Source organism: Bufo bufo, chromosome 2 (assembly GCF_905171765.1).
Source record: "Bufo bufo chromosome 2, aBufBuf1.1, whole genome shotgun sequence".
NCBI classification, from domain to species: domain Eukaryota; kingdom Metazoa; phylum Chordata; class Amphibia; order Anura; family Bufonidae; genus Bufo; species Bufo bufo.
Window position 1 is genome coordinate 238513780 of NC_053390.1, and position 16355 is coordinate 238530134.

A 16355-nucleotide genomic window follows, 5' to 3' on the forward strand; every position below is an offset into this window, starting at 1 on the left:
TCCATCAACTTAGTCCCCTTTTCTATATAGCAAACTCTAGAGAAAGAAAAACATTCATGTGAAGAGCGATAAATTTGGCTGAGACATTCTTGTTGCTTTGCATTATTACATGTTGCAATTCACATTATGCTAATCAGATGCCAGAAACGGGTCTCTGTTGCATTAAACACAACATAATGTGTCAGAGAATATTAGTTTCTGATTGCCAATAAGCCAACATGCCCGTGAAAACCAGGCCTAAGGATAATACAATCACGATTGATCCTGCCATAATTCTGACGCAGGGGCTTTTCTGTGAAGCAAATGGAAAGAGACAGCTTAAAAAATGAGAGTGGATTTATGCCAGAAATATCTGGATTTCAAGGAAAGCAGTAGTAAGAGGAAAATATGGTGCAGTACAAGAGTTTAACCTGTTCAGCGACCTGTTCAGTACACACATGCATTACTATTTTGCAGTAAATGTTGTAATGGAGAGAGTTAAATTTCTAAAGCAGGGGTGCACAACTTTTTAGGGCCACATTGAAAGCCTTTACTACTTCAGGGGTATGCATTAAAATGTAGATAATTTAAAGAACTTTTATTAGAACATACACAGCTGGTTAGAGGGGCTGACCAGCTTCTATCACAGTTTTATCTGGAACCCAGACAGCACTGTAGATAACATAAAAAACCACCTACCTGCTCCATATTGTTCCATTCCAGTGCCGAGGTTTGGTCCTATTCCTTCTGGTCCCTGGTGCATAAACTTCTGAACAGGGTCCCGCTGTCACGCCTTGCCCTGTGAATGTGCGGAGATCTGTCAGACTGGCTGCACATGTCTGACTTCTTTGTTTGTTTTGATTTGGGTTTGAGCTGGATCCACCTTCCCTCAGGTGTACTGTGTTTCATTGTTAGTGAGGCTATTTATCCCTACTTCCCCCCAGTGGCCTGTGCGGGTTATAGTTCTTTCCTGGGAGCTCTTGATTTGTAGTGGATCGTCTGCTCCGGCTCTGCTCAAGATAAGTCCTCTTCTTCTTTTCCTTTTGTGTGTTTTATTTAAGCCTCTAGTCAGACACTTGCTTCCTCCTGGTTTGAAGAAGCAGATTGCCTCTTCCCTTTTCCCTGCTGCTTAGGGTTTGCCCAGGATGTTTAGGTTTAGGCATGAGGGCATGTGCATATCCACCCTAAGGGTATGCACATGGGCACAGCAGTTTAGGGAAAGCTTTTAGGGATCGCTAGGAGGTGACCCTTTTCTCCCTAGCTTTTGGGCCTAGTCGTTTGTTCTGTTTGTTTTCCCGTGTTTGGTTATTTCCCCGCTTACCTACCTTTCGTGACACCCGTATCCCTCTGTGGCCAATGACTGGCCTCAATGATGACATGTCCCCATGTGGAACATGAAGCAGCAATAATGTACTGCTTGGGCACGTGACCCCCATCTAGAAGTTTAAATGCTGCAAGGAGCAGGACCAGACCCTCATAGTTGGAACAGAGTGAAAGGAAGCAGCTTTTTTTTTATTTTATGTCCAGGGCCTACATAAAATTCTGATAGAAGCTGGAAACAGCTTTTTGGAAAGCCAATACCTTCCCTAAGCTTTAGTCAAAGCATCTCACTCAGCCAGCCAGAATCCAACTCAGTATTAATGTGAGGCAAGCACCTCAAAACAGCTGTCTACGGATGGATATTTGACCTGGCTATTTTCCCATGTCATGTTCCAAGGCTTGTTAAAAAGTCGAACATTGACTCATTGACTCATAGGGAGCCACTTCCAATAGGTGGCAATAGTGAGATGGTTCTCCTTCTCTGGGAGATATCTCTTTGCTCAGAAGAACAGCAGAATCTGTTTTGGCTAACCACTACATTAGATTTGCCTGGAAACAATACAGAACATTGTGGCTATAACAAGATAGGATACTGTAGAGCTTCTTTAATGCCACAAGGCAAATGAGTAGAACAAGCAAGCTCTAACATATGCATCATTATTGAGTAAAAAGTAGTGAATGTGACGCACAGGAGTAACTAATAACCAAAAGAGGTGCACTCAATCAAGTGGACTTACCCTGTCCACTCAAACAAAGAACTGAGTATAACAAAAGTAACTGGGCACTCTCAGGATATCTGAACCATATGGAATGCTATGCTATGCTAATAAATTCCATATGGTTCAGATATCCTGAGAGTGCCCAGTTACTTTTGTTATACTCATATGCATCATTATGTAGCCCACACATTGCATAATATACTGTACAATGGTATTCACTCTACATTTACTCACTTTTGTATGTGATTCATCTTAAAAATATTGAGGTTATTTGCCCACATCAGCATTGTGCAGGATTTCCTGGTGTGCATGTTGCGTTCCAGGATACATTATATTACTGAGGCATATAGATTACACTCCGTGGTGAGTCAGTAATTTTATATATTTTCCCCTTGTGATATATATACAGTACATGTATATACATATATGTATTTGCAGGATTCTCATTCCTCGATGCCATGTATTCTGACCTTTTCAATTGGTTGTATGGTGGATTAGTGGTTAACTGTGTTCCTGGTTTCATGTCTGAGCAAGGACAACAACTACAGAACTTTAGCCGGAAGATTTTTCATTAGCTGGAGTGTGATATCCCCTGCACTGCTGGAGGACGCGTTTAATTTATGACTAGGCTCAGGCCATAGATTTCAGTCTTCTTTTACACCAGAAAGCCGACGTAACAGAAGATAAATATGCTGAGCCTGCAGGACCTGCCCCATCCCACCCTCAGCAAGCTCCCTTCTTGGAAAGTGGCAAAGGCGGCATAGAAATGTCATCTGCACCTAGATTTAGTTCCAGTGATGTTCCATAGGGTTTACAACTTTTTAATGCCAGAAAACTGGCAGAGGGGAATGATAAATTCACCCCTTTGTATGTTCTCCCTGTGTGGGTTTGGGTTTTCTCTGGGCTTTATAGTTTCCTTTCACACTCCAACAACATGATGGGTTACTCTTATGAAATTGGCCTTAGTGTGCGCACAAAATGATAGGGCAGGGATCAGCAACCTTCGGCACTCCAGCTGTTGTGAAACAACAATTCCCAGCATGCTTCATTCATTTCTATGAGAGTTCTTAGAAGAGCAGAACAAGTATGCATGCTGGGAGTTGTAGTTTCACAACAGCTGGAGTGCCGGAGGTTGCCTACCCCTGTGATAGGGTATGAAGATAGTCTGATTGCGAGCCTTATTGGAGTCCTGAGGACAGGGATGGATATGAGCAATGAGAATCTGTGGAATTTCACCCATAAAGCAAGGGGGCCCCCTGGGATGTGCCCTATATAACTGTGACCTCATAGGGATGGTTGTCCTGCTTTAGAATACAGAATGATTAATGTGTACATATGTTCTTGGATCTATTTAGCCCTGCTATAACTCTAGAACACACAGGATGACAAGAAGACACATCATCATTTTTTTGAGATGCTCAACTGCCTGTGGTTTTTCTTGTCTGCTATGCTGATAAGACAAGACTGACAGTTCAGGTTAATGAGCATGATGGCTGTGTGGAGGAGCAGAAGACTAATATCCAAGCAACAGGGACGCTTCTGAACCTGTGCACGTGTACTATGGGCTTTGAGCATGCACAACTCGGATGATGGGACACCAAGGACGTTGATTGATTGGTATCAACTCTTTTGATGCTGTGTTATATTACTGGACTCCTTGATTATCTTATTTTATAAGGTAAAAAAATATAGAAAGCTTTATGTGGATAGCAGTATATGGGATTAGATATCTTTGGGGGTCATTGATGAAGTCAGTTTTTTGTAAAAAAAAAAAAAAAGTCACAAGGCATGGCAACTGCGACATTTCCATGGTAACTGTGACATTTTTGCCCGCAAAATGGTGGCTGGAGGACTCCGGTCCAAACACCACCAAGTGCTCTCTCCATTGAAGTGAATGGAAGGACACCGCACATGACAGGCCACCGCTCCCATTCACTTCTATGGGCCCGATGGAAATAGCCAAGACAGTGCTCGGCTGTTTTTGGCGGCCCCATAAAAAATGAATGGAGGGCGGCTGTGCATGCGCAGTGTGCCCTCCGCCACTTTTGGGGCTCCGTTCTCGATATACTTGTGGATCCCAGCGATATGCCCCCATTGTCTGAGATGAGACAACCCCTTTAAAACTGACATAAAACCAACCATAAATGACCCCCTTTATGTATATATGACGTCATATCCTGTTTTACGTGAATACTGTATATATCACATTGTGCACATATGGTAGTAGCTTGAAAAAGACTTGCCCATGGGTTGAAACGTTGTTTATTTGGTGACTAAAGCTAATTTGCTTTAAACTACAAACTAGATATAGTGTAGAGGTTTTCTTCTAATACTGAGAATCTCTTATAAATAGCGGTACATATACAGTAAGCAAGGAGGCAGAAATAAATACGTTAATAAATATGACAAGCTGTATTTCTACTCTACTGCACTAAAGTGGACATTTAAAAATTATCTGATTTTTGTGCATGGTTTAAAGTGGCATCCTCAGGATAGGTCATCCATGTCAGAGCAGTGGGGGTCCGCACGCCGTCTACATTGTAGTGATCGTGCAGGGTAATTACAGCTTCCTCTCACAATCAGCTGTAATTACCCTTCACCTCCACTGCAATGTAGATGGCACGCAGGTAAATATTGAAGAGAACCTTTCCCTAGCGCTAAAGCCCCTTCAAAGCTGACCGGCGGTGGTGCTGAGAGTCGGACCTCCACCAATCTGAAGTCGATAATCTATCCTGCGCTTAGGTCATCAATTTCATGAAGCCGTAATACCACTGTAACTGGTAAATTTGGCATTACGTATGGTACCTGGAGATTGATTCGATTTAAAAATTTACATGACTAGTTCACTTTCATTAAGAGGAATGACAATTTAAAATATAGTGCAAAGGAAATATATAGTTATGATACACAGTATAAATGCAAAATTCAACAGAATTTACTTTTCATCTCTTACTTTTATAAACTGTTCGGAATATCTATTGGCAGTTACCAGAATGGAGAAAACACAAACTGCTTCCTGTATATATAAGAAAAAAATGGACTCTATTACAGGCCTATAATTAATAGAGACCACTGACACAGTGAATAACATTCTGCATTCAGTACATGGAATGCAGAGAGGAAGGACTTGCTGTCCCTGTCTGGCTGCTCTCAATATTTTCCATCATCCCTTGACCTTCAGAGCTTATTCTGCCAGTATAACTTCCCCATGTGAGCAGTAAAATCTGATGACCACAGAGCACATCTGTATATGAGCTACAGGTGATTAATAAGAATGTGTAGTCTACATGCCAGGAGCATACAAACACTCTAAAATAATCAAACCAAGGCTCAGATACATGTGCTTAATGTGTGTCCATAAAAAGATTCCTTGATACTGTACCATCCATAAGGCCAACTACTGTATGTATACAGGTTTTCCACAGGCCTAGTTGTAAGTACTCTACACTATAATGTATTATTATTTTTACTATTATACAGTGCATTTATTCTCTGCAGACAATCTACGATCATGATCTGATATTTTATGAATATTGATTTGGCAGTGGTATCATTTGTGACAGATATTCACAAGGACAAGAATAAGGACAAGAATGAGGACCAGTCCTCCTGATTCTCAGCCACAAAGCACCTCAATTAGGTCTCCAGGTTTTGATTAGTACGCTCCGTCTGACCATTCGACTGCGGATGAAAAGCCGAAGAGAATGAAAGGTGAATGCCAAGCCGAGAGCAGAACGCCCTCCAAAACCTGGAGACAAACTGCGTGCCCCTATCAGAGACCACATCCGAAGGAATACCATGCAATTTCAAAATATTATCCACAAAAATCTGCGCAAGAGTCTTAGCGTTAGGCAGACTCGTTAGTGGTATAAAGTGAGCCATTTTACTGAAACGGTCAACTACCACCAAAATCACTGTTCTCCCGGAGGAACTCGGCAGATCCGTAATAAAGTCCATAGACAAATGCGTCCAAGGACGAGATGGAATAGACAATGGAAGAAGTGAACCAGGCGGTCGAGTATGAGCAACCTTTGACCGAGCGCAGGTTTCACAAGCTGTCACGTAATTCTCAATGCTCTTACGTAACCCTGGCCACCAGAACCTCCGGGATACCAGATCACAGGTGGACTTACCACCAGGATGTCCAGCGAGAACAGTGTCGTGATGTTCCTTGAACACCTTGTATCGTAGGCCCTCAGGAACAAACAACCTCCCTGGGGGACAAGAACCAGGAGCCCCCTCCTGGGCTCCCAACACCTCCATCTCCAATTCAGGGTACAGAGCGGAGACCACCACCCCATCCGCCAAAATCGGCGCTGGATCTTCTGAATCACCTCCCCCAGGAAAGCTGCGAGACAAGGCATCTGCCTTGACGTTCTTGACCCCTGGGCGAAAGGTAACCACGAAATTGAACCTGGTAAAAAACAGTGACCATCTGGCCTGCCTAGGGTTCAGACGCTTGGCAGATTGCAAGTAAGCCAAATTCTTATGGTCAGTATACACCGTAACGGGGTGAGACGCCCCCTCTAACCAGTGACGCCATTCCTCAAAGGCCAACTTGATAGCCAACAACTCTCTATCTCCAACATCATAATTCCTCTCGGCGACCGAGAGCTTCTTGGAGAAGAAGGCACATGAGACCCACTTGCCAGGAGATGAACCCTGTGACAGCACCGCCCCAACCCCCACCTCTGATGCATCAACCTCCACTATGAATGGCTGAGACACATTTTGCTGCACCAGAATGGGAGCAGACGCAAAACGCTCCATATCAGCCGAAAAGGCCTGCAATGCCTCATCCGACCAGACAGAGACATCGGCGCCCTTCTTGGTCATATCAGTAAGAGGTTTTACTAGGGTAGAATAATTCGAAATAAATTTTCTATAATAATTCGTAAACCCCAAGAACCGCATCAAAGCTTTCTGATTCTCTGGTCGGTCCCACTCCAGAACCGCCCGTACCTTTTCGGGGTCCATACGAAAACCGGAATCAGAAAGCATGTATCCCAAGAACGGAAGCTCTTGCACCGCAAACAAACATTTCTCCAATTTGGCATATAACTTATTCTTCCGAAGGATCGTCAAAACCTGTCTCACAATGATCCTGATGGGTCTTCAGATCAGGAGAATAAATTAAAATGTCATCCAGGTAAACTACTACGAACCTCCCCACCAAGTGATGAAAAATGTAGGATATATCGGAATGGCTCACCCTCCAAGTTGCTATGAAAAAGGGTGCTCCCCCTAAAAAGGTTACCCCAAACCTTAAAAGGAGATAAAATATTAAATAGAATAAGAGGGGCACACCTACATCTAGTTCACATCGACCACTACACAGTATTATGTTAAAACAATTTATTAAATATACATACGGTACCTGATAAATTAATAATACACCTAAAATACGTAAATCTATACTGTGAATAAATAAATTAATAAATATATATCAATGAATAAATATATATCAATACAGATAGAATGTGATAATACTAAGGGTTATTGACGTCATGCAAGTGATGAAAAATGTCATTGACGAATCGCTGAAATACTGCTGGCGCGTTCGTCAACCCAAAAGGCATCACCAGGTTCTCAAAATGACCCTCGTGCGTATTGAAGGCCGTTTTCCCCTCATCCCCCTCCTTGATCCGGATCAGATTGTAGGCTCCTCTCAAATCCAACTTGGAGAACACCTTGGCTCCAACAATCTGATCAAAAAGATCAGAGATCAAAGGCAGGGGATATGGATCCCGGACTGTAATACAGTTCAATTCCCGGAAATCCAAACACGGTCTCAGTGATCCATCTTTTTTCTTCACAAAGAACAAACCTACTGCCACTGGAGACTTAGATGGTCTAATATGACCCTTTGCCAAACTCTCGGCGACATACTTTCGCATGACCTCTCTTTCGGGTTGAGAGAGGTTGTAAAGCCGACACTTTGGCAACTTAGCCCCAGGAATGAGATTAACTGGACAATCATAGTCTCGATGAGGGTGCAATTCCTGAGCCCCACCCTCCGAAAAGACATCCGCAAAATCCGAGAGATACTGAGGTAAAGCCGTAATGGACACACCAGAGATAGATGTGCCAAGACAATTATCCGAACAAAACTCGCTCCAACCAATGATTTGTTTCGCTTGCCAGTCTATAATTGGGTTATGTCTAGTCAAGCATGGCAACCCCAAAACTATAGGAGCTGGCAAATCCTTCATGACAAAACAAGAAATAATTTCAGCATGTGAATCACCCACCCTTAAGTGAATGCCATGAACAATGTGCGTAAGGCTCCTTTGAGAAAGAGGGGAAGAATCAATTGCAAAAACACGAATCTCGTTCTCTAACATGCAAGTACTTAGTCCCAGGCCTTGAAGAAAAAGAAAGTCAATTAGGTTTACCCCAGCACCACAATCAAGGAATACATCAACAAACATATTTTTTGACTCTAGCGCCACCATAGCTGAAAGGAAAAAATGGGAACTGCAGGGAGCTTGCATACCTGTCTGCTCCACCACACCATTCATACTACCAAGTGTGAGGGAAGTTTTTTTTTCTTTTTTCTTTTTCTCTTCCACCTGTGATTTAACATAAGGACAAGAAAAAACAAAATGACCCCTCTTTCCACAATAGTAACATAGATTGTGCACTTTTCTAAAGTCTCTACTATCAGAATGGCAAGATATCTGACCTAACTGCATGGGTTCCTCCCCTACCCCAGAGTTATAAGTAATATCACCCTGGGCAGTAGGAGAAACAAAACCACACGCAGGAGGGATCCCCTGCACGGAGGGACCCTTACACCTCTCTCTGATACGTCTATCCAACCGTATAGCCAAAGACATTGCATTCTCTAAAGTATCCGGGTACTCATGAAAAGCCAGGGCATCCTTCAACCTTTCAGATAACCCCTGACAAAACTGACTACGTAACGCGGGGTCGGTCCACCCCGACTCAGTAGCCCACCTCCTAAACTCTGTGCAGTAACCCTCTGCAGTATGTTTACCCTGTAGTAAGTTACGCAATTTCGGTTCTGCCATCGAGACCCGATCTGGGTCATCGTAAATCAATCCCAGGGCTTTGAAAAATTCCTCCACCGACCGGAGAGCCAGAGAACCGGGCGGCAGAGAAAAAGCCCAGGATTGCGCGTCCCCTTTAAGCAAAGACATGATGATACCAACCCTCTGATCTTCATTACCTGACGAAAATGGACGCAGACGAAGGTACAATTTGCATGACTCTTTAAAGCGTAAAAAATCATCCGTACCCCTTGTAAATTTCTCGGGAAGAGCGACTTTAGGCTCCCCACCAATTTGATCTGTACCTGATGCCAGAACCCTCTGACACTGTGTGACCGAACTAGGCAGATCCGCAACCTCTAGGGATAAACCCTGCATGCGGTCAACCAGTGCATCAATTGACGCCATCACAAAAGCGCTGAGTGAGGGCAGTCCCAGTATGGTGGATTATAATGTCACGCGGGCGTGCACTCAGTCTAACAGATAACGCACCAACCAGGCTCTGGGCGAGAGACAGGGGAAGGGTCACCTCCTAATTAATCCCTGACCTCTTTCCCTGCACTGCTCAGACCACCTACATACCTTTAAGGTAGGTATGAGGTGTCCCCGTGCCTGGGCTGACAAAACCCTGAATTCCCTGAGATGGTGAAGAGGAGAAATAGGAGCAGCCTGCTCGCACAGAACCTGGATGGGATAGATGACACAAAACAATAAAACTTGAAATAACACTTATCTTCCTGAGCTGGAACAGACAGCCAACCTTCCTTCCTAGCTTCCAAGACCACAATGATTAGTATAATCCGCCCAGAGCACTGGGCTGGTGTACTATTTAAACTAATGACCCCACCCAGTGCACTTGATGAGAGGCGGATCCAGCACGGCTCCAAAACAAACACTAAACTCGTGCTGCTATCCTGGCCGACCTCCGCACATCCTCAGAGTGGGGCATGACAATAGTGCACACAGTAAATGCCCCATCATGCTCCTCTACCCCCTTCCTCCTAGTGCCCTTCATAATGTACTAGTATAAAATGTCCCTATATAGTGCCCCAGTAGATTCCCTCAATGTCCCACATAATTTGCAAGTATAAAATACCCCTTCTTAGTGCCCCCCGTAGATGACCCCATAGTACTCCTCTCCCCCCTTCCCCATAGAACCCACCATTATGTGTCCCAGTATCAAATGCCCCTATACAGAGCCCCCCATATAAAATACCCCTTCTTTGTGGTCTCAGTAGATGCTCCCATAGTGCCCTCCAATAATGTGCCAATAAGAAATGCCCCCATAGATGCCTTCATAGTGTCACCAAATAATGTGCCAATAAAAAGTGCCCCCAATAATGTGCCAGTAAGAAGTGCCCGCATAGATGCCCCGAATCATGTGACAGTAAGAAGTGCCCCCCATAGATGCCCCCAATCATGTGCCAGTAAGAAGTGCCCCCCATAGATGCCCCTCAATTATGTGCCAGTAAGAGGTGCCCCCACAGTGCCCCCTAATCATGTGCCAGCAAAAAGTGCCCCAAATCATGTGCCAGTAACAAGTGCCCCCAATCATGTGCCAGTAACAAGTGCCCCCAATCATGTGCCAGTAACAAGTGCCCCCCAATCATGTGCCAGTAACAAGTGCCCCCACAGTGTCCCTATAGCACTCCTCTCCTGTATTGTACCATATAAAAAAATATAAAAACATATACTTACCTCCATCAGGCTGGCAGCGATGCAATGCAGGCCTCTTCCGGCCTGTGTCCCAGCGCTGTACGGTTCAGGCGGCGCGATGATGCCTAGTGCCTGTAGCCTATCAGAGGAAAGAGGAAGGGAGGCGCCTCTCCCTCCCCTGCCACGCTGCAGCACATCCATCTGTATTGCTGTCTTGAGGACGGCGATACAGATGACGATGGAGATGAGCGCTTCCACAATAAAAGCGCTCATCTCCCTGTGCCCTGCCGCCTCCCAATTGTCACTAGGGCCGGGTGCCTGAGGCGATGCGGTGCGGCCCTGCCTTCATCCATAAGACAGTGATGCTGGACGAGAAGGCCTGGCTCACAATCTCCATTCTAGTTCATCCCAAAGGTATTTGATGGTTTTGTGGTCTGTGTAGGCAGTCAAGTTTTTCCACATCAAACTGACCCAACCATGCCTTTATGGATTCACTGGAAATAAGAGGCCTTAAAAATAGCCCCATGTCATTATCCCTCTTCCACCAAACTTTACAGTTGTCACAATGCAGTTTAGAGCAGCAACAGTTTCCTGGCATTCACCAAAATCAGACTCATCCATCAGACTGCCATATACAAAAGCACAATTTGTAATGCCACATTTCCACTGCTCCAAGTCAACCTGTGGCAATGAAACTGAATGAGACCATGAATCCAATGATTAATAATTGTGTCACATGTGGTTGTGGCTGCAGGGGTAACATCCCGAATATCCTTGAAAATCACTTTCTTCAGTGGTGTATGGCATGTGACCAGTGAGGCCAGTCATTTTGCAATGTGCCAGTCCGCAGGGGTAGAACACATGAGGTGCACGGTGGGCTGGAATGTACATACAGTTCATCGGTTACTCACGGTTTAGCAGTTGCCTCCCTGGGCCAGAAGTGCAGTGAAGGGGAGAACAGCACTGGATTTTCCAGGGCACACTCGGTTACAGGGGACACCGTCCAGGTGTTGATTGAGGTGCCCTTGATGGTGGATGGTTGCTGAGTGCTTGTACGGCTGGGCCCCTGGTTCAAGTAATGTCGTGACGCCAGCACCTTGGTGGGGAAAAATGTTGAGAGTGGTAGTGGTATGGAGTTAAAGTAATGAGGCAGGTTTAAATCCAACGGTAATGTCACGGGGCGCCAAAGGCGCACTCGGTCTCCCATCAGCCGCAGACCTGCTGCTTAGCTTCGGGAGCGAGGATCTGTGTTTGGCCTCGTTCCCAGGGTGGCTTTGCTAGCTGGGAGGCTCCCTGCTCCTAGGTCTGCCTTGAGCGCCAAGCTGATCACTCGGTGCTCGACTTGTCTGTCTGTCTGTCGGTCATGTGACGCTGGCCACGTCACATGACCCTCAGACCCCACTATAAATACAGGCAGCCTGCTGGCAACAGGTTGCCTGTTAATTCTAGGTTCCTGGCTATTTGTTGGACTACTGAATACTCACCTGATCCTGTTCCCTGACGATCCTTTGCCTGCTGCTCCTGTACTGCGCATCCCTCCTGGTATTGTGACCTCGGCTCCCACCTGACTACTCTTTGCGGACTCCTCTGGTACTTCTCTACTCTCCTGGTATTTGACCCCGGCTTCTCCTGACCATTCTTTGCTTAACCCTTTGTACTGCGTAGCTCTCTTGGTTCTGACCCGGTCCTTTCACGTTCCGTATTTTGTGTTATCTGTCTTCCCTGCACATATCCTAAGTAACGGACTTTCGTCCAGTTGTCCCCTGTCATCAGGACTCGTGAGGCAAGTAGACAGGGCCAGGGGTGAGGGTGGAGCACAGTGGTCACTATCCTTCTCCCTGTGTGTGTGTGGACGTGACCGTTACAGGTAAACTTTACTATAACCAGGTTCTTGATAACAGTTTACATCCAGCAATAAGACAGTCTCTGATACACATGCAAGTAGGATGTGATAAATCCTAGTAACAGGCTGTGCTGATGATACTGTGTCAGGCTAGGGTGGTAAGTTATGTACTCACTGGGAAAACAGCTCTTGGCCTTGCTTCAGTCTTAGTTGAGGTAGTCCCAATCTTGATCTTCTACACAAGTGACATGACAGAAATTCACTTGTTGCTCCTGAAGAATAAAGGTAGACTTCCCTCAGCCTGTCCTTCTGACTTAGATCCTTAGGTGTATAATGGCTTCTCTGGGCCATGAAGCTCCAGAGAGCTGGGAGGAGAGGGGACCTCTCCTTCCCCCTGTAGCTCCTCACTCCATCTCCTTAGAGAGAACCCACATTCTCCTAACTAGGCCTGAACTGCACTATTTCTACTGTGGTGCTACCCTCATCTAGTGGTGGATGAAAGTAGTGCACCTGACTGCCTGGTAAATAGGAATATCACAGGATAACACAATACAGCATGATATACAGATGATAACAAAAAGCTTTTGCAGTTCCCACATAAGCGAGTGGGACACTGCATACCCCCTTTGTTTAATATGTATCGACCTTGACACATTCTGGTACGAAGTCTCCTGGAAGACACAAAAGAGGCAAGCATGCAAAACAAGCATATAGGCATAAATAACAAGTAGCATGAAAATGCACATTATGAAAATACACTTTATAGAAGAACATAATAACTAGGGATGAGCGAACCCGAACTGTATAGTTCGGGTTCGTACCGAATTTTGGGGTGTCCGTGACACGGACCCGAACCCGAACATTTTCGTAAAAGTCCAGGTTCGGGTTCGGTGTTCGGCTCTTTCTTGGCGCTTTTTGAAAGGCTGCAAAGCAGCCAATCAACAAGCGTCATACTACTTGCCCCAAGAGGCCATCACAGCCATGCCTACTATTGGCATGGCTGTGATTGGCCAGTGCAGCATGTGACCCAGCCTCTATTTAAGCTGGAGTCACGTAGCGCCGCACGTCACTCTGCTATGATCAGTATAGGGAGAGGTTGCAGCTGCGACGTTAGGGCGAGATTAGGCAGATTAACTCCTCCAAAAGACTTCATTCTGTGATCGATCTGCAGCTGTGGATCATTGAAGTGCTATTATTGACTTGCTCACTTTTTTGAGGCTGCCCAGAGCGTTTTTAGATCACTTTTTTTCTGGGGTGATCGGCGGCCATTTTGTGACTTGTGGTGCGCCAGCACAAGCTATCACCAAGTGTATTTAACCATCGATAGTGTGGTTATTTTGTGCTATATCCTACATCAGCTGCAGGCTGAGCCTGTGTCACCGAAGTGCATTTAACCATCAACAGTCTGGTTATTTTTTGGCCATATACTACATCAGCTGCAGACTGAGCCTGTGTCACCGAAGTGCATTTAACCATCGACAGTCTGATTATTTTTTGGCCATATACTACATCTGGTGCAGGCTGAGCCTGTGTCACCCAAGTGCATTTAACCATCAACAGTGTGGTTATTTTTTGGCCATATATTACATCAGGGGCAAGTTGAGCCTGTCACCCAGCGCCTAAAAAATAGACCTGACATTTCTATTCAACCAAATCTGTACTGTTTTAGCTGGTCAAGTTATTTGTAGCGACCGTAAAAGCACACTTTTTTTTCTGGGTTAAAAAACCATTCCCAAATTTGCCATTCTCAAAATAACTAGTTTCTGGTATTTGAGGCCTACTTGAAATCTATCCCAAAAAGAATATCTTACATTGAAGCTAGTGATAGTGTCATTCAGAAAAACCTAAGACACACGCTAGCGTGCTGATAGAAATCTGATTCTGTGATTAAACCTATACCTGTCACACAGCGCAAAAAAAAACAGGCCTCACATCTCTATTTAACCAAATCTCTACTGTTTTAGCTGGTCAAGTTATTTGTAGTGACCGTAAAAGCACACTTTTTTTTCTGGGTTGAAAAACCATTCCCAAATTTGCCATTCTCAAAATAACTAGTTTCTGGTATTTGAGACCTACTTGAAATCTATCCCAAAAAGAATATCTTACATTGAAGCTAGTGATAGTGTCATTCAGAAAAACCTAAGACACATGCTAGCGTGCTGATAGAAATCTGATTCTGTGATTAAACCTATACCTGTCACACAGCGCAAAAAAAAACAGGCCTCACATCTCTATTTAACCAAATCTCTACTGTTTTAGCTGGTCAAGTTATTTGTAGTGACCGTAAAAGCACACTTTTTTTTCTGGGTTGAAAAACCATTCCCAAATTTGCCATTCTCAAAATAACTAGTTTCTGGTATTTGAGGCCTACTTGAAATCTATCCCAAAAAGAATATCTTACATTGAAACTAGTGATAGTGTCATTCAGAAAAACCTAAGACACACGCTAGCGTGCTGATAGAAATCTGATTCTGTGATTAAACCTATACCTGTCACACAGCGCAAAAAAAAACAGGTCTCACATCTCTATTTATCCAAATCTCTACTGTTTTAGCTGGTCAAGTTATTTGTAGTGACCGTAAAAGCACACTTTTTTTTCTGGGTTGAAAAACCATTCCCAAATTTGCCATTCTCAAAATAACTAGTTTCTGGTATTTGAGGCCTACTTGAAATCTATCCCAAAAAGAATATCTTACATTGAAGCTAGTGATAGTGTCATTCAGAAAAACCTAAGACACACGCTAGCGTGCTGATAGAAATCTGATTCTGTGATTAAACCTATACCTGTCACACAGCGCAAAAAAAAACAGGCCTCACATCTCTATTTAACCAAATCTCTACTGTTTTAGCTGGTCAAGTTATTTGTAGTGACCGTAAAAGCACACTTTTTTTTCTGGGTTGAAAAACCATTCCCAAATTTGCCATTCTCAAAATAACTAGTTTCTGGTATTTGAGGCCTACTTGAAATCTATCCCAAACAGAATATCTTACATTGAAGATAGTGATAGTGTCATTCAGAAAAACCTAAGACACACGCTAGCGTGCTGATAGAAATCTGATTCTGTGATTAAACCTATACCTGTCACACAGCGCAAAAAAAAACAGGCCTCACATCTCTATTTAACCAAATCTCTACTGTTTTAGCTGGTCAAGTTATTTGTAGTGACCGTAAAAGCACACATTTTTTTCTGGGTTGAAAAACCATTCCCAAATTTGCCATTCTCAAAATAACTAGTTTCTGGTATTTGAGGCCTACTTGAAATCTATCCCAAAAAGAATATCTTACATTGAAACTAGTGATAGTGTCATTCAGAAAAACCTAAGACACACGCTAGCGTGCTGATAGAAATCTGATTCTGTGATTAAACCTATACCTGTCACACAGCGCAAAAAAAAACAGGCCTCACATCTCTATTTAACCAAATCTCTACTGTTTTAGCTGGTCAAGTTATTTGTAGTGACCGTAAAAGCACACTTTTTTTTCTGGGTTGAAAAACCATTCACAAATTTTCCATTCTCAAAATAACTAGTTTCTGGTATTTGAGGCCTACTTGAAATCTATCCCAAACAGAATATCTTACATTGAAGCTAGTGATAGTGTCATTCAGAAAAACCTAAGACACACGCTAGCGTGCTGATAGAAATCTGATTCTGTGATTAAACCTATACCTGTCACACAGCGCAAAAAAAAACAGGCCTCACATCTCTATTTAACCAAATCTCTACTGTTTTAGCTGGTCAAGTTATTTGTAGTGACCGTAAAAGCACACTTTTTTTTCTGGGTTGAAAAACCATTCCCAAATTTGCCATTCTCAAAATAACTAG